General features: G+C 41.1%; 1 pseudogene; it reads left to right on the forward strand.

The window, feature by feature from the left end:
• Nucleotides 1–14892: 14892 nt before the first annotated feature.
• LOC130041840 (60S ribosomal protein L17-like) lies at nucleotides 14893–15408 on the forward strand (annotated as a pseudogene).
• The last annotated feature ends 3900 nt before the right edge of the window (nucleotides 15409–19308 follow it).

Consider the following 19308-nt stretch of genomic DNA (forward strand, 5'->3'; position numbering starts at 1 on the left):
ATATATATAGAATCTCATAAAGATACACCTCTAGAAGCCCAATAACCCCATTTAAAAATGAGGAGAGAATATCCACTGCTTATGAGAATATTGCCCGATATAACCCATGTGGAAAACAGTTTCTCAGCAAACTTGAAATTTAACTGCCATTCTACTTTTGGGCATCATACTTCCAAGACATAAAAACGGTCTCTCAAAAGAATATATGCATATCACTATTTATTGCTGCACTCAGTACAATAGCTAATATATGGACTCAACCTAGGAGCCCAAGATAGAATAATCGATTATGAAGGTGTGGCAATGGAAAGCTATGCAGCTGCAAGGAAAAATGAAATCATGCAATTTTCTGCAACCTGGTTGGAACTGAAAGATATCATGTTGAGTGAAGTAAACACAGGATAATCTTACTAATCTGGTACATAGAGCACTGGATGATGAAATGTATATATTGAAGGGGAGATACCTAGATTATCATTGACCCCAGTGTCTAGAGTGGAGGACAGAGAAGGAAAGAAATCAAGGGGGTGGGGGGAGAAAAGAACATAAAGCTATGGATGAACAGGCATAATGGCATCAGTTATACTGATGATATGGAAGAGTGGGATCGTCATATATCCAAAACAGACTCAGCAACACTGAAAACATGAAATCTAAGCTGCAACCACTGAAACTCTGTAATGTGCCTGTCAAGTGGAGGGATGGGGTGAGAATTGGGGTGGCAAAGGAATATGGAAACACTGGTCAGGGTAAATTGACACTGGTGGTGGATAGGTGCTGAAATATTATATGCCTACAACACAACTATCGTAGCACTGTAGCACTGTCCTCCCGTTTTTCATCAATTTGCTCGAGCAGGCCCAGTAACATCTCCATTGTGAGACTTGTTACTGTGTTTGGCATATCGAATATGTCACAGGTAGCTTGCCAGGCTTTGCCGTGCGGGCAAGATACTCTCGGTAGCTTGCCGGGCTCTCTGAGAGGGGCGGAGGAATCGAACTCGGGTCGGCCATGTTGGCTGCGTGCAAGGCAAACTCCCTACTGCTGTGCTATGGCTCCAGCCGAACACAACTATCAATAACTGTAAATCACAGTTCTTTGACAAAAAAAATTCTTAGTTATAAATGGAGGTTTAGGATTATTTAATAAGGATTGATAAGGAACATGGGTCTCGGCCGGAGCTGCCGCGTGGGTCCGGAAAGCGTCCTGGAGTGTGGCGACGGCTGGGTAGTGGAAGTAGTGTTGAGAGTGGAAATCTGCCAGTGGGGTATTTATCTGGGTAGGGTGGGTCTCCTGTGCACAATTCGATCCCTGGGTGGTTGATGGAAGCAGACAGGGCAGGGTAGTGTGGGGCTCCTGATTAGAATCCCTTTGTCACCTGTGGTGGTGGGAGCAAGCAGAGAAGCTCTGTCCCTGGGTCCGCTGTTCTTCCTGCATTAACATATGCCTCAGAGACCTGGACCCTACGCAAACAAGATGAGAACGCCATTCAGGTCTCCCAAAGAAGAATAGAAAGAGCTATGCTTGGAATAACACGTTTCACTCAAATGAGAGAACGAATCCAGAGTTCTGACATCCGTCGACGATCAAGGATCAGGGACGCTGTCTCATATGCCAAGGTGTCGAAAATCAGATGGGCTGGTCACGTAATGAGATTTAAAGACGACCGTTGGACTAGAGCTGTTACTGATTGGATTCCACGGGATGTCAAGAGACCGCGTGGCCGCCCACCTACCAGATGGTCAGACTTCTTTGTCAAGATCATGAACGATCGGTTTGAGGCCCTCCATGTTCCCGGAGCGAAGAGATGCCATTGGGCTACACTAGCACGCGACAGGGACAAATGGAGACGTTACTGGCGCCCGCTCGAGCAAATCGACGACTAACGGGAAGTTAAGTGATTAAGTGATAAGGAACATGATCACGATAGTCCTGTTGTTCGTCAATTGCCTCGAGCTGGCACCAGTAACGTCTCCTTCGCCCTAGCCCTGAGATTTTAAAAAGTGCCATATTCAAGGCTTGTTCAGGGTTAGGAGAATGAGACCCATCATTGTTACTAGTATTTGGCATATTGGTATGCCATGGGGAGTTTGCCAGACTCTGCCATGCTGGCAGGTTATATTCGGTAGCCCGCCAGGTTGTCTGAGGTAAGAATGAGATAATAAGATGTCGCATTTGCTGCCGCACGCTTCTGGGAACTGGGTTTTATAGTCTCTGGGTCTTGGCCGTTGATGGGGTCAGTTGGTGGGTGTGATCCCTGCCTACTGAAAGATGGAGGATCTGGGTGGAAGATGCTCAGCCCCGATCTGAGCAGGCTTGGAGATCTCAGCCCCGGGGCCCGCATGCCTTTGTTCCTCTGCCGGTACCTTCATGCATGTGGAGAGTGGTCTCAGCATGGTTGTGGCTGGTTCTGGAGGTCTTCGACTGCCGGAGCCCTGGTCGGAGCCGGGAGAGAAACTCAACCCGCCCGCTCCAAGGGGCCCTGGTGAGGACAGCCAGGCGTGGGGGCAGGATTGATAAGGATTTTTTAAAATTTAAATGGGGAGGGAAAATGAAAAGTTGCTTCTCTGAAGAAGACAGAAGGATGACATTAGGTATATGAAAACATGTTCATCATCACTTCTACAAAATTCAAATTAAGATGGCAATGAGATATCACTCCACAACAGTGAGAATGGCACATACCCAAAAAGTAGGAGCAACCTCTGTTGGTCGGGATATGGTGAAAGGAACTCTTATCCACTGCTGTTAGGAATGCTCTAAAGTTCAACCTCTATAGAAAACAGTATGGATATTCCTAAAAAAAAATCTAAAAGCAGTACTCTGAGATGAGCCAGTGATTTCATTTTTGGTATCAATTCCTAAGACACAAAAACATTCATTTAAAAATTATATGCATGCCTATGTTCATGGCAGCACTTAGTACAATAGTCAGGCTTTGGAACCAACCCAGGTGTCCAACAGCAGAGGAGTGAATAATGAAGTTGTGGAGTATATACATGAGGAAGGATGAAATTACACAAGGTAAAGGTAAAGGTAAAGGCCCTCCCGTTGATCGTCGATTTGCTCGAGCGGGCCCAGTAACGTCTCCATTGGAGACTTTGTTGTTACTGTGTCTGGCATATCGAATACTCTCGGTAGCTTGCCAGGCTCTCCGAGAGGGGCGGAGGAATCGAACTCGGGTCGGCCATGTTGGCGGTTCCATGGTGTAATGGTTAGCACTCTGGACTCTGAAATTACACAATTCACTGCAATTTGAGTGGAGCTGGAAGATCTCATGTTAAGTGAAATAAGACAGGATCACTGTCACTGTCCTCCCGTTGTTCATCGATTTGCTCGAGTGGGCCCAATAACGTCTCCATTGGAGACTTTGTTGTTACTGTGTTTGGCATATCGAATGCATCACGGGTGGCTTGCCAGGCTCTGCCGTGCGGGCGAGATACTCTCGGTAGCTTGCCGGGCTTTCCGAGATGGGGAGAGGAATTGAACTGGGGTCGGCCATGTTGGCTGCGTGCAAGGCAAATGCCCGGTAGGGCATTTGCCTTGCGCGCAGCCAGCCAAGCGGAGCCAGGTTCGATTCCTCCGCTCCTCCCAGAGAGCCTGGCAAGCTACCGAGAGTATTCAATATAAGACAGGATAACAAGGACAAATACTGAATTTTCACACTAATCTGTGATATGTAGAATAATATGTCAAGGGAATGAAAGTCATCAAAGTAGGCTGATTATTGGCTCTAGATTATAAATACAAAATGCCTGAGAAGGAGATAAATAGAGAAAGTGAGAAAAAGTCTGAAAGTAGCATAGGGGCAAAGCTCAGGGGTCTTGGGTTCATCTGCAGTGTGGAAGAGATAATACCTGTATATATATCTAAACTACTACACCTAATACACACTGCACATGATCCACAAGCTACAATGATTAACCTTAAAAATGTGTCTGCCCCAGAAACCATAAGGTACATTGAAGATAAAGTTGGCAAAACCCTCCATGACATTGAAGCTAATGGTATCTTCAAAGATGCCACGCCACTGGCTGAGCAAGTGAAAACAGAAATAGATAAATGGGACTATCTTAAACTAAGAAGCTTCTGCACTTCCAAAGAAACACTGACCAAAATACAAAGACAGTCTACAGAATGGGAAAGGATATTCACCGAATACACATCTGACAAGGGGTTGATATCCAGGATATACAAAATACTGGTTAAACTCCACAAGAAGAAAACATCCAACCCCATCCAAAAATGGGGCAATGAAATGAACAGAAACTTTCTCAAAGAAGAAATCCGAATGGCAAAAAAGCACATGAGAAAATGCTCTACATCATTAATCATCAGGGAGATGCAGATCAAAACCACAATGAGATACCATCTCACACCTCAGAGACTGGCCCGCATTCAAAAGAACAAAATCAACTGATGCTGGCGTGGATGTGGCGAGAAAGGGACACTCCTTCACTGTTGGTGGGAATGTCCACTGGTTCAGCCCTTCTGGAAAACAGTATGGACGATTCTCAAAAAATTAGAAATTGAGCTCCCATTTGACCCAGCAATACCACTCCTGGGAATATATTCCAGAGAGGCAAAAATATATAGTCGAAGTGACATCTGCACTTGTTTGTTCATTGCAGCACTCTTTATAATAGCCAGAAACTGGAAGAAACCTGAATGCCCACGAACAGATGACTGGTTAAAGAAACTTTGGTACATCTACACAATGGAGTACTATGTAGCTGTTAGAAAAGATGAAGTCATGAAATTTACATACAATTGGTACAATATGGAAAGTATCATGCTAAGCCAAATGAGTCAGAAAGAGAGGGATAGACATAGAAAGATTGCATTCATCTGGGGGATATAAAGTAACAAAGTATGACATTAATACCCAAGAATAGCTGAGATCAGCACCAGGAGGATTACTCCATAACTTAGAGGCCAGCCAGGTATCCTAGAGGAAAGGGCAGTTCAGATAGAGAAGGGAGCACCAAATAAAGGATGTTTGGAGGATCCTCCCAGGAGGGGAGATGCATGTCGAAAGTAGACTATGGACTGAACATGTTTGCCACTCAATGCCTCTTTTGCAGACCACAACACCCAAAAGGAGAGAGAGAACACAGGGGATTGCCCTGCCACAGAGACAGGGGGGATTGGGGGATGGGGGTGGGAGGGATATTATCCATGGTGGTGGAAAATGGGCACTGGTGGAGGGATGGGTATCTGATCATTGTATAATTGAAACCAAAGCACAAAAAATTGTAAATCTACAACTGTAAAAAAAATAAAATAAAATAAAGGGAAAAAAATGTGTCTGCCCTGGTTAAAGAAACTTTGGTACATTTACACATTGGAGTACTATGTAGCTGTTAGAAAAGATGAAGTCATGAAATTTACATACAAGTGGTACTACATAGAAAGTAACATGTTAAGCGAAATGACTCAGAAAGAAAGGGATAGACATAGAAAGATTGCATTCATCTGGGGAACATAAAGTAACAAAATAGGAGACTAACACCCAAGAATGGCCGAGATTGATACCAGGAATTTTACTTCATGGCTTGGAGGCCAACCACACATGCTAGGGGAAAAGGGAGCTCAGATAGAGAAGGGAACACCAAATAAAGGTGTTGGGAGGATCCTCCCAGGATGGGAGAAGCATGCTGAAAGTAGGCTATAAGCCAAACATGATTGTCACCCATTGCCTCTTTTGCAAACCACAACACCCAATAAGAGAGAGAGAAAAAAAGGGAATGCCCTGCCACAGAGGCAGGGTGGGATGGGGGGATGGGGGTGGGAGGGATATTATCCATGGTGGTGGAAAATGGGCACTGGTGGAGGGATGGGTATTTGATCATTGTATAATTGAAACCCAAGCACAAAAATTTGTAAGTCTACAACTGTACCTCATGATGTCTCACTAATAAAAATAACAAATAAAAAAAATTTAAACAAAACAAAACAAAACAAAATGTGTCTGCCAGAGAGACAGGCAGGGGGTGCGAGGGAACCTGGGATCACTGGTAGAAGACTACTGTCATGGTGATGAGATTGGAGTTGGGAACATTGTCTGACTATCACAACTTTGTAAATTATGGTGTTTAAAAATTTGAAAATTTGATACCCACAAGCTACAGCCACCACCATATGAACTTATCCACCAGCACAGCTCTGCAGATTCATGACTAAATCTCATAATGGATGCAAGCCAAGTAGCTAAAATTCAAGGGTACACTGGTCTTCAGGCTGAGAACTCTGGTTCACCCTTGGGAGAAGGACAGGACAAGCCCCTGCCCTCTCAAAGTCCCAGTAGCCACACCCACGCTTCATATCTGCCACCATGCCAATAGTCTAACTATACTGCTTCACGACTAATATCTTCAGAGACACCAGGTGAAAATTTCAGGTACACCAGTTTTCAGGCTGAGGTCTCTGGGTCTTCTTGGAATGAAGACAGGCAGCCTTTCCCAGCTCCTGTATTTCCAGAAGCTCTTGGGCTGGAGCGATAGCACAGCAGGTAGGGCGTTCGCCTTACAAGCGGCCAACATGGCCGACCCAAGTTCGATTCCTCTGCCCCTCTTGGAGAGCCCGGCAAGCTACCGAGAGTATTGGATATGCCAGACACAGTAACAACAAAGTCTCCAATGGAGACGTTACTGGGACCGCTCGAGCAAATCGACGATCAACGGGAGGGCCTTTACCTTTACCTTTACCTTGTAGCCACATCCACCTCCCACACTCACCACCAAGTCAACTCAGCCACCAGCCCAGCTCTATAGATCCTCCAAATTCCATAATACTGACATCCCAGTAGAAGCACTCCAAATTAGATGGGAAAGGAACATAGAGGCCAACTAACCTCAATAAACAATAACACAAAAGGCTCAACTAGAAAAAATCAGTTCAGTAAACCCTCAAACAAGGACTTAATCACCCCATGATGAAATATAACAGTTTTCAAAATTTTTCTCTTACTGATGTATTTTTTGATAATTTCATTAGTTATTTAGTTGTAATGAGCAATCACTTGATCACTTGATCACTTGACATCCCGTTACTCATTGATTTGCTCGAGTGCGCACCAGTAACATCTCCAGTTGTCCCTGGCGTGCTAGAGTAGCCCAATGGCGTCTGCTCATTCTAGAAACATGAAGATCCTCAATCCAATCGTTCAGGGTCTTGACGAAGAAGCCTAACCATTTTGTAGGTGGGAGGCCACGCGATCTTTTGACATCCCGTGGAATCCATCGGTAACGGCTCTAGTCCAGCAGTCATCTCCAAATTTTATTACGTGTCCAGTCCATCTGATTTTCGACGCCTTGGCAAAAGAGACAGCATCCATGATTCTTGACCTTCAATGGAGGTCAGAACTCTGGATTCTTTCTCTCATTTGAGTGAAGCGTGATACTCCAAGCATAGCTCTTTCTATTCCTCTTTGGGAGACCCAAATAGCATTCTCATGCTGTTTTCGTAGGGCCCAGGTATATTGATGAAGGAAGAACAGCGGAATTGAAGAGATGTGATCAGAGCTGGATGTTCTTCGTCCTCTTACCTATTTCTTTGATGCTCTTGAAAGCATTTCAAGCCACTCTCTTCCTCCTGTGCAACTCAGGTTCCAGATCATTCATTATGTTGACTTCTCGACCCAGGTGCACATAATTGTTGCATTCGGAGATGTTCATTCCATTGAAAGCGAATGGAATGTCAGGAATGAGACTGTTTCTCATAAAGATTGTCTTTGTGAGATTCAGCTGAAGTTCGACCTTTCCACACTCATGGTCAGAGTCGGCCAGCATTTGTGCCACTTGACTAATGCTTGGTGTTATTAGAATGACATCATCAGCAAAGAGGAGGTGGTGTAGTTGCTGACCATCTATCTTCACTCCCATTCCTTTCCATTCTAGTCATCACATGATATTTTCAAGGGTGGCACTGAAGAGTTTTGGTGAAATGGTATTACCATGCCAAACCCCTCTCTTGAAATCAAAGATGACTTCTTTGTAGAATGGTGAGATCCTGGTAGTGAATCCATAATACAGCTCACGGAGGATACTGATTGAGTTTGAACACCCTGTTTGGCTAGGGCTTCGATGACCACTTCTGTTTCAACAGAATCAAAGGCCTTTTTTTTAAATCAATGAACATTAGACAGAGTGGCATCTTGAACTCCCGAGAAACCTCAATGAGCTTGGTTATCATGTGGATAAGGTCGATCATGCTGAATCCTTTGCAGAACCCGGCTTGCTTCTATGGTTGTCCTTTATCTAGTGTTCTGCCAATCCTATTCAGGACGACTTGAGTGAACAGCTTGTAGATGACAGACAATAGGCAAATCGGGCGATAGTTGCCAATGTCGTGGATGTCTTCCTTCTTGTACAGTTGTACAGTCCTGCTGGTTTTCCATTGGGACGGAACCTTGCATTCAGACAGGTAGTGTGTGAAGAGCCAAGCCAGTGTATTGGTGACTATACTGACTGCAGGTTCTTCAGGTGTTCGGATCTGACCTTGTCTGGGCCAGGTGCTGTTCGCTTCTTTGCCGACAAGACGGTGAGTCGGATTTTGGAAGAAAGAACGTTGGGAACGACATATTCATTCTGCAGAATTTGGTATGTGGGCAGGTGGACATGGTTATTGAAGAGATCTGAGTAGTCTTCTCCATTTCCCTTCTGGAAGATGTGATAGATCCATCAGGACGTCGGAGGGCGCAGTCATCCTGGTCTTGTAGTAGGCGAAGGACAGGCGGGTGCTGCAAATGCTTTTCCCAGTTTCTGCCGCATCTGCCAATACTACGGCTCTTCTCTCTTTGAGGTCTTCCTTTATCGCTTCTCTGCACTGCTTTGCGAGCCTGGACATTTGCTTGTGTTTGCCTGAGGCTTCCGCCAAACCACATTGGTGAATAAGCTCAAGAGTTTTCAAAGACAGGTGTCTTTTTGTGGCTATCTCTCTCTTGGCGTTCTTCGCACAATCATGGAGGTGCTGAACCAGTCAATCGTATTCCTTGTCAATGTTGTCAATGACAGCATCTTCCCATGTTGCTGCAATAGTGCCAAAGAGCTCCCAGTTGATGATCGTTCTGGGAGTTCTCTTCTTATTGTTTGCAGCCCTTTCTCCCCTCTCTGTGAAGTAGAATTTTGCACAAAGAAAACGGTGGTCCAATCCCATTTGGAATTTTTGTATAACAGCGACATCGGTTAGGCAAAACCATCAATTGAATATGATGTGGTCAATTTCGTTGTGGAACCATCCACCAAGAGACTCCCAAGTGCAATGTCTAGATTCAGCCTTCTGGAACTGTGAGTTACCATGGATGGTCTTCATCGACATGATGAACTCAGACAGTCTCTCACTCTGTTCGTTCCATTCTAGGCCAATAATAATGAGCAATATAAAATAAATTATTTTGTGCCTGCAATTTAAAAAAAAAATTTAAATAGAGGGCCAGAGCAATAGTGCAAAGGGTAGAGTGTTTGCCTTGCATGCACATGACCTGTGTTTGATCCCTGACACCCCTTATGTTCCTCCGAGCTCCACCCGGAGGACCCCTGACCACAGAGCCAGAAGTGAGTCTTGAGCACCATGGGTGTGCTCCCCCAATTTTTTGAAAAATACTAGTAGCAAAATCTTTTTATAAATGTTCCAGGGATTGTTCTGTCTTTTGCATATATTAACTCACCCAAAGTTGATGTACAACCCTTTTACATAGTAATTCTTATTAATCTCATTACAGGTGAAAAAGCTGTGGTCCAAAGAAGTTAGGGAGATAACAAAATAATAAGGAGCAAAACCACTGTAGCCTGATTTCAGAATCAAATCTCTGAATAACCATGCTATGATGCTTCACAAATTCCAGAACAGAATTACAAGCCATTAAAGAACTTGCATTGATCTAGAGACTCACAAATGAATTTCAGAACTGAGCAGTTTGCTGTAGGGATGACTCTGGTCCCCAGTTATTTAAATTTTTATGATCCCGGGAGTGTGTAAGATATTGCGCTTTTGCAGTTATGCAATATCTTATACTTTCTTTAAAAAAATGTTTTTTGTTGAATCACTATGGGATAGACCCTTACAGACATCTTATACTATTCATAACAAGCAATACAGAATAAACTATCTAGCATCTGCCTGTGAGCACAGGCTTGAGTGGTGGTGAAAAACTTTGAAAATAATAGTGGTGGGAAAGTGTAATGGTGGTGGGATTGGTGTTGAAATATTGAGTGTAATTAATTATTGTGAACAACTATGAAAATAAAATTAAAAAATAAAAATATAATAATAAAGAACATACATATGCTTATATAGCAAACTCTTGACAAAAATTCTGCAGTCCATTATTAAACTAGTCATATCTTAAACATATTGAGAGATACTTGCAATACGACTCTTCTCGCTCCCATACAAACTGGTCAGTACCTACTCAGGGAGATAAAACCTAAGGGGAACAATATCAGGTGGCACCAAAAATCTCAGAATGTGTGCTGGTCTAGGATCTAAGTGTTGTAAGCATCTATGTGGGACTCAAAGAAGACACAGAGACAGTGGATTGAGGACAGATGCACTGCATCTGTGACTTTCAGGATCTATAATTGCATGATTCATTCAGAGTAGTCTACAAGAAAGCTAACCCCCGGCTTTATATTAAGTAGCCCAATTTCAGTGTGCCTTCTCCCCTCACTCATTGAGTCTCTGTTGCTAGGGTGTCAGAAAGCCATAATGAAACAATTTTTTTTAACGTTTAACAAGAGGTGTTAAGAAGGGGTATAACATACTGCCTCAGAGAGTGTTTTTCTCGAAGAGGGTGAACAGAACTCTCCACTTACTCACTCCATCTCTAAAAAGAAAAGCTGGACTTGTCTCAGGAAACAAAGCATCCTCATAGCTATCAGAGTCTTTGTTCCATATCTGGCTCTGACCTTCGGCTGGTCAGAAGGTAAAGGCATTTACAGGTATATGACTATGTTGAAAATGCATTCAATCTATTCTTTTATGAAATGAAAATGCCAGGCATAACAGTAAGGTGGAAAAAAAACTTTCAAGAGCACTGGCCTCTAAAATGGATCTACTTTAAATAATATTCTGGGTTCAGAATTAAAAGTGCTTTAAAATATAATTTATACATAATTTACCAAAGAAGCACAAATAAAACAGCATGATGGGGAGGGGCAAGGTTAAGCTAGGAGATAGCAACATAGCAACATAGCTACAGCATCACTTTGCTTTCCTCTATGGGAAAATAAAGTGTGAGCATCATGATTAGATTAAATGGATTTATTCCTATCACCTCTAATAGAAACATAAAGAAAAATCATAAAGAAAAATCACAAAATATCAGCAAGTAATGATTCTTCAACAGTAAATAAACATCTGTCACAACAACATTAAATTGTTCAAAATTAGATGTTGAGAGCACAATAAATTACTGCAGATATAAACTTTGAGCCAGGGCGTATTTTAAAGAAATGCCTTCTTTGCAGGAGGATATTTAAAGAAATCAGTTATATTAGTCCAGACTTCTTTTAAAATGGATTCGGTGAGTGTTTCTTACTGATTCATAAACACTTCAAAAGAGTGGACATTTAAAAGTCAACACAAAATTCATCAACCTTCTGATTTAATAACTGAAGAGCATATCTTTTAATATCTCTTCTGATGACTTCTAAGTTCTCTGCTTCTTAAAAACTAACACACTGTTTTTTTTTTCTAACACACTGTTTTCACTAGGAAATTGTCTTAACAAAAAAAATCTAAAAACTTTTAAAGCAATAAAAGTTACCTCTCAAAGAAGAAATCAGAATAAAGCAGCAGCAAAAGCTAGTGTTAGGCAGATCACTTAACCTATTAAAATAATTATGCAATTGCATCATTATCAGAAATGTAATTACATGTTCTTGGTGCCCTTAATTGTTTTATCCACCTTGATAGACACTACATGCTGCAAACAATCACTTATCTTTTAAATTAATAGAAAAACAAAAATCTTTTTCTTTCAAATTCCCAATAACACCATTGTAAAGCACAGAATTCCAATGGTATCATGATCCATTTTTAGTAAAGGTGACAACTTCACTAAAATTAAACCACAAAAATATAATCATGCTTCGGTCTAGGCTTACTACTAGGCTTCAATTATGTGGAAACTATCAGTTCAGCTCACATACGAGAAAAGATTTTCATCATGGTGTCACAAAAAAAAAAAATCATGATTTGGGCCATGCTTAGAATTATCATATTGTTGCCTCCACCATTTTCAAAACTGCATTCCAGACTTACCTTTGTTTTCTTATGCCAGTGATCCAGAATACAGCACTTTCCCAGAAGATGATGGCTCTATATAGACACATGAAGTCTTCCAAATGTGGCCTGGATCTGCTTCTATATTCAAAGAGTGACTCCATCAAAGACTGGAAGACTTTAAGACCTTGCCATGATTTTTTCATCTGTAAAATAAGGATAAATTATTCACTCATATTCTTTCCCATAATTATGATTAAGATTCTGTGGGAGAAGTAGAAATCATAACTTCTTACCTACTTTATGGTTATTTAGAGAAAAATCAAAGTTCTCAGTAAAATTCAGGTAGAGGTATGTATAAGCCTTAAAATAATACTACTACTAACCCCAGCAATTTCTATTCTTGTTATATATAAACCTCATTTATACAAATTTATGATAACCCCAAACTTAAAATGATCAAAATGTATATCAGCCAGAAAGTAGATAGATTGTGGCATATCCATGCAGCAGAATATTACTCAATCATTAAAAAAAAATAGCTATGGACACATAAAATAACGTACTAATATAAAAAAACATTTATGTCTAATGAAAGCTATACACAAAAGCATACATACAAGACAGTTCTACTCCTATGAAAACCATACATACACAGATAGAACTATCATCTATGGAAAGAGAAATGAAATAGTGGCTATAAAAGTGGGTAGGATGATTTACTAGAAATGAACACAAGAAAAATTAGGAGAGGATGAAAATGTTCTATGTATTTCTTGGGTGGTTGTTACACAAAAATTAAAATTAATAAGCACTTAAAGTCTATGTGTTTTATTATATATTGGACTGGAGTGATAGCACAGTGGGTAGGGCGTCTGGCTTGCATGGGGCTGACCCAGGTTCTATTCCTCCGCCCCTCTCGGAGATAGTATCTTGGCCGATAGTATCTCGGCCGCAGGCAACGCCTGGCAAGCTAACCATGACGTATTCAATATGCCAAAAACAGTAGCAAGAAGTCTCACAATTTGTTTTGAGACTTTACTGGTGCCCACTCGAGCAAATCGATGAACAATGGAAAGATAGGGACAGTGACAGTGACAATGATGGGCTGGAGCAATAGCACAGCGAGTAGGATATCTGCCTTGCACGTGGCCGACTTGGCCGACCCCGGTTCGTATTCTTCTGCTCCTCTCAGAGAGCCTGGCAAGCTACTGAGAATATCTTGCCTGCACAGCAAAACCTGGCAAGCTACCCATGACATATTTGATATGCCAAACATAGTAATAAGTGTCACAATGAAGATGTTTCTGGGCCCGCTCAAGCAAATCAATGAACATCGGGAGTGACGGTGATAGATTATTATATATTGTTTATATGCCAATAGTACCATCTTACCAAAACTGTTCCTATATAAGTGATAACTTGGTGAAGAATCTTCCCAGACTATAAGAACTTATTTAGAGTTAACAGTTTATTACATCTGGGAAAAATTATTGGAGGCAAAAATTAAACTTATTGGTCAAAGAGTATTTTAGCTTATCTGCAAAAATTTTTTAATCAGTTCAGTACCTTGCTCTTTGACTTTATTATATCTTTGATATCTAGCCTTATTATTACTATTTGTGGCTGCATCATTGCTTTTATTTTTTTCCATTGAGTTTTAATAAGATAATTTCCCTACCACTAATTTCTATGGATTAGTGATAATATGTACAAAACCAGCACTATTTTATAGGCTAAATTTTTAAATTGAAATATTTTTACATTAAAAATTTTAATACTAAGCCACCATGATTTACTTAGTTATTCAATGTTGAGTTTTAAGTGTAAAATATTCTATACCAATCCCACCACCAGTGTCAACTTTCCTCCACCAATGTTCCAGGTTTCCTCCTTTTCTCCAGCCTGCTACATAGACAGACACATTTTTAAGTATGATTGTTGTAGTTTGGATCGCATTTTTACAGTATTGTTGGCTCTGTGATTTAAATATATACATATATCACACCTCAACATCATCAATGTACACAAGGCACCTGACCCCTAACCATATGTCCTGTCTATCTCTTCTTACTTAACCCACCTTGATTTTTTTTCCTCCCCTATTGCACTCATTTCTATAATCTGGGATCAAGTGAAATCTGGGTATCCTCTTTTGATATTTTGCATCCTCCCCTTCCTATTATTCTCCTATGTGCTACAGATAAGTGAGATTTCTTTTGACCCACTTCACTTAACGTGATATCTTCCAGCTCCATCCAATCTATCTATTGCAGCATGTTGCATGATTCCATTGTTCCTTGAAGCTGCATGGCATTCCACTGTGTATTTATGTCACACTTTCATTATCCTTTCATCTGTTGTTGGACCCCTAAATTGATTCCATATACAACCTGTTGTGCTGAGTGCTGCAATAAATAATGGTGTGCATAAATCCTTGTAAATGAATGATTTGTGTCCTGGGGGCAGAAACCAAGAAGTGAGATTTCTGGGTCTATGACAGCTCTATTCTTTCTTTTATGAGAAACCTGCATATTGTTTATCATAAGAGTTAAACTAAGCAACATTCCCACCAGCAGTGGATGAGAGTTCCTTTTTTAACCACAATGTTTTTTAATTACAATTTTAAAAATTTGCCTTGTGGCTCTTCCGTGAGTGACGGTAGGAGGTCCCAAGATGGTGCACTACTCGCTGGACCCTGAGAACCCGACAAAATCACGCAAGTCCGGGGGCTCAAACCTTCACGTGTACTTCAAGGACACTCGGGAAACGGCTCAGGCCATCAAGGGCATCAGAAAGGCCACTAAGTACTTGAAGGATGTCACTCTGGAGAAGCAGTGTATACCCTTCCAGCATTACAATGGTAGCGTTGGTAGGTGCACCCAGGCCAAAAAGTGGGGCTGGACATAGGGTCATTGGCCCAAAAACAGTGCTGAATTTTTACTGCACGTGCTTAAAAATGAAGAAAGTAATGCTGAACTCAAGGGTTTAGATGTGGATTCTCAGGTCATTGAGCATATCCAGGTGAACAAAGCACCCAAGATGCACTGCAGAACATGTAAGGCTCATTGGCGAATTAACCCCTATATGAGCTCTCCCTTCCACATTGAGATGATTCTTACTGAAAAAGAACAGATTGTTCGTAAACCTGAAGAGGAAGTTGCACAGAAGAAAAAGATATGACAGAAGAAACTGAAGAAGCAAGTCAGAAAATGTGTATTATGTCTGTGGCTCTACTACCAGTCAGAAGGAGAACAGATACTTCTATAAACTCAGGCTTCTCGATTTCAACACTATTTACATTTGATTTTATTTAAATTTTTGTCTGAATAATTTTCCCCAATTCCACTTAAAAGAACCACTTAGAAAACAACAAGTTTCCACTGTAAAAATAACTTTTTTGTTGCACTGTGCACTGCACTGTCCTCCCGTTGTTCATCAATTTGCTCAAGCAGGCAGGCATCAGTAACATCTCACAACAAATTGTGAGACTTCTTGCATTGTTTTTGGCATGTAAAATACGTCACAAGTAGCTTGCCAGGCTCTGCCGTACGGGCAAGATACTCTCAGTAGCTTGCTGGGTTCTATAAGAGGGGTGGAGGAATTGAACCTGGGTCGGCTGTGTATAAGGCAAATTCCCTACCTGCCATGCTATCGCTCCAGCCCAACTTTTTATTATGAAATTTAAATTTACCAGTTATGAACTGGAGCAGCACATTGGAGAGATACATTGAGGAGTAGAGCTAACTTATCCTACATAGTAAGGGAAAGATCTGGTGATTGGGAGTGATATTCTAGTTTAAAAGTGGATAAAAATATCAGAAAATGAAAGAAGGGAAGTAAGGAAAGCAAAGAATCTGCGAGAAAATAGTTCACAATATAAGAAAGTGGCTATGGAATCAGACTATTCCCAAGAAGGAAAATTTGAAAGCTTTTAGATTTTTTTCCCTTGGGCATTATGAACAGTCATTTAAAATAGTGTGTTAACACTTTTTCCTACTCTTGAGAGTAGGGGGTAACAGAAAAGAGACTGTACCCAGCCATGAAGAGAAAGGACAAGAAATACATGGACAAGATGCTACAAATAATATTCAGAAGAGTGACCCAAAAGACAAACACCTTTGGGTAGTCATAGAAATATCTGGGAGGAGGCATTACACTTAGAAATTCACATTTGGAAGGATATGAGAGGATATAAAAGGAAAGGAAGTGAGAGAAACTAGAGATACATTGCATATGTTTCATGCATACATAGAGATCTGGAAAGCCTGATGTGTAACTGAAAGCATAGAGGTTGGAATTAGACTATGTTTGAATCCCAGCTCTTCCACTTACAACTATGTATCTTTGTGCAAATTATTAAAGTTTCTAATCCTCCATTTCCTTCTATCTAAATATCAACCTCATAGGGGTTTCATGAGTATTAAATGAGGTACAATTGTAAAGTGCTTAGACAAGCGGTTGGCATGCAGTAATTTCTGTAAAGGCATTGGTAAGTAAAATAAATAAATATATATAACTGTTAATAGTGATTATTTCTAGGAAATAGGATTATGGTAATTTGAATTGTTTAAGTGTAATATTTATTCCTGAAATGTGCTACAATGAGAACGTGCCATTTATAAAATCAAGAAAAAAATAAAGAGATTTTCAGTTAGAAAAAAAGCAAAGTTATATGTAATAATCTTCATGGTAAACATCAGGAACAAATTCTTTTTTATAGCAAACAGTAACAGACAGTAACAGCATCTACTTATTATAAAGTTTTCTGTTAAAATAGAACCCCTATGTTTTAAAAAAAAGTTCAAATCTAGACATGTGTCCAGCTCAAGATTCTACTTATCTGTCATCAGAAAACAAGTACAACTAATGAACACATTTGTGTAGATTCTGTTTCTATTTCCAGAGTCTATTACCTTCATAGAATTCATTAGTGTCTGCTTGTCAGAGATAATATGCTTGAATGATAAAATCTTTCGTTTCCTGAACAGGGACACAAATTCATTCATTATTGGCGAATAATTAAAATCTGTATAGAGGCATAATATTATTCTTTAAAATACATTATGAGGTTGCCAAATACAACTACAAACAGCCTCTGCACTGTTATTACCATTTGGAAACAGTAGTAACATGCATTTCAGATACAGAATACCCCCAGGTCCAAAGATATAATATACTTGATACATTAAGACACTGGCCTTGTGGGTAGCCATCCATGTATACCACCAGGACTGTCTATGGTCTCCCAAGGACAAAGCAAGAAGGCCTGGGAACCACAGGGTATGGAGGGAGATGAAAAAACAATAAACGTCATGAATCACCATGTAGGACCAACTATATATCTGACCTTTTGTAATACAGCAATTTGTTACCCTTTTTCCCTGTGTAATGACTATATACAAAATTTCCCAGGGTTACACTATTATTTCTGTTCCTTGTCTAGTTGCAATCCTCTTGTGAGCACTATATAACATGTCTTTATTCAGCATTATTTAACCTCTCTGCACCTGCAGATCAGCATCTGTCCCGCAGACCTGTCTGTAGATAGGCAGATATAACTTTCAACCTTCCTCTCTATATTTGTGGAGCAGCACCAGTCTGTGTATTATTGTTTGAAAAATGGCACCTTAGTTGGTGGGAACAAAAGAGAAAGAGGAGGATTGTGTTAAGAGAAGCTCAGATCTTCTGAACCACTGCTAATGTCATCTGTCAAAAGATCTTTTCCTTCTTTTCTTCTTCCTTCTCTTTTCTTTCTTTAATTAAGACTAATCAATTATAGAAGCAAGAATATCCCACTGGGCAGGTGTGAGCCCGAAAAAATGCTTTAGCAATTGTCAAGGACTGAAAGGAATCATCTGACCTTTATACCTGGATGCAGTTAGGTGCACAGGCTGGCAGTCTCAGCACCTTTACATACTCTTCTTTGAATGACAACTTAAGTCTGAAAAAAATAAGTAATCAGAAAGATGGCGGCCGCACGGGAGCCTTGTGGACAGCAGGTTTGAGCCGGGGGTGGGGGACGGCAGGGTCCTCATGGGAAGGGGGGCGTAATGGGCCGTCCTTCACGCCCGACCGAGGTCGCCAGCTGCCCCCCACGAGCGGCTCTCCGGCACGGCCACGGCCCCGGAAGCACAAGGACTTAGCACAGAGAGCCACCCGCTTGGAGCAGAAAAGCAAATGGACTATGTGTTAAACCACGCCAGCATGCCTGCCCGGAGGGGAAAGGGTGTTGACCCACTCGCCCGCTCCTCTCTGGAATGAAAGATGGTGGCCGCACGGGAGCCTTGTGAACAGCAGGTTTGAGCCGGGGGTGGGGGGCGGCAGGGACCTCATGGGAAGGGGGGCGTTCTGGGCCGTCCTTCACGCCCGACCAAGGTCGCCAGCTGCCCCCCACGAGCGGCTCTCCGGCACGGCCACGACTCCAGAGCACAGAAACCAATCTCTTAACTATCTAACTTTTAATAGAAATACTTCCAGGGTTAATAAAATAGCAGAAATCCAAAACCTTTATTTATCCAAATCCATCACTTTATTCTTAAACCCAGCTGTAGAAAGCAAATCATTTCACAACACTGTTTCAGCATATCTGATTGGGGGGGGGGGTCGTAAACTCTAAACAATAATTGTGCATCTTCTATCGAAACAATGTATCTAGTCAAAGTAGATAGAGTTTTAACTAGAACTCATCTGCCTCACAGGAATTGGGAGGGGTGGGAGGTGGGGTTCTATTGGGGTTCGCGGTTAAAAATAAGTATTGGTAAAGGGAAATGTGTTTGATATTTACATGACTGAGACTAAACCCGAAAGCTCTGTAACTTTTCCCACAGTGATTCAATAAAGAAATAAATATTAAAAAAATAAGTAATCAAATATGTCTTTCCATAAACAATACCACCTCCTTAAAACATTTCTGAAACAAAACGGTCAATCTGAAAAAAACAATACCACTCTTTCAACATCAATACTGTCAGATTCAGTATGAACTTCTAATATCTTCTCCTTCTCAATCCTTTAAGATAGAGACCAATATGTTTTATTATAAGAATAACAATATTAAAACCAAATGGCAGCATAAATAAT

This window comes from Sorex fumeus, unplaced genomic scaffold (genome assembly GCF_029834395.1).
Source record: "Sorex fumeus unplaced genomic scaffold, SorFum_2.1 ptg000098l, whole genome shotgun sequence".
Taxonomy (NCBI): domain Eukaryota; kingdom Metazoa; phylum Chordata; class Mammalia; order Eulipotyphla; family Soricidae; genus Sorex; species Sorex fumeus.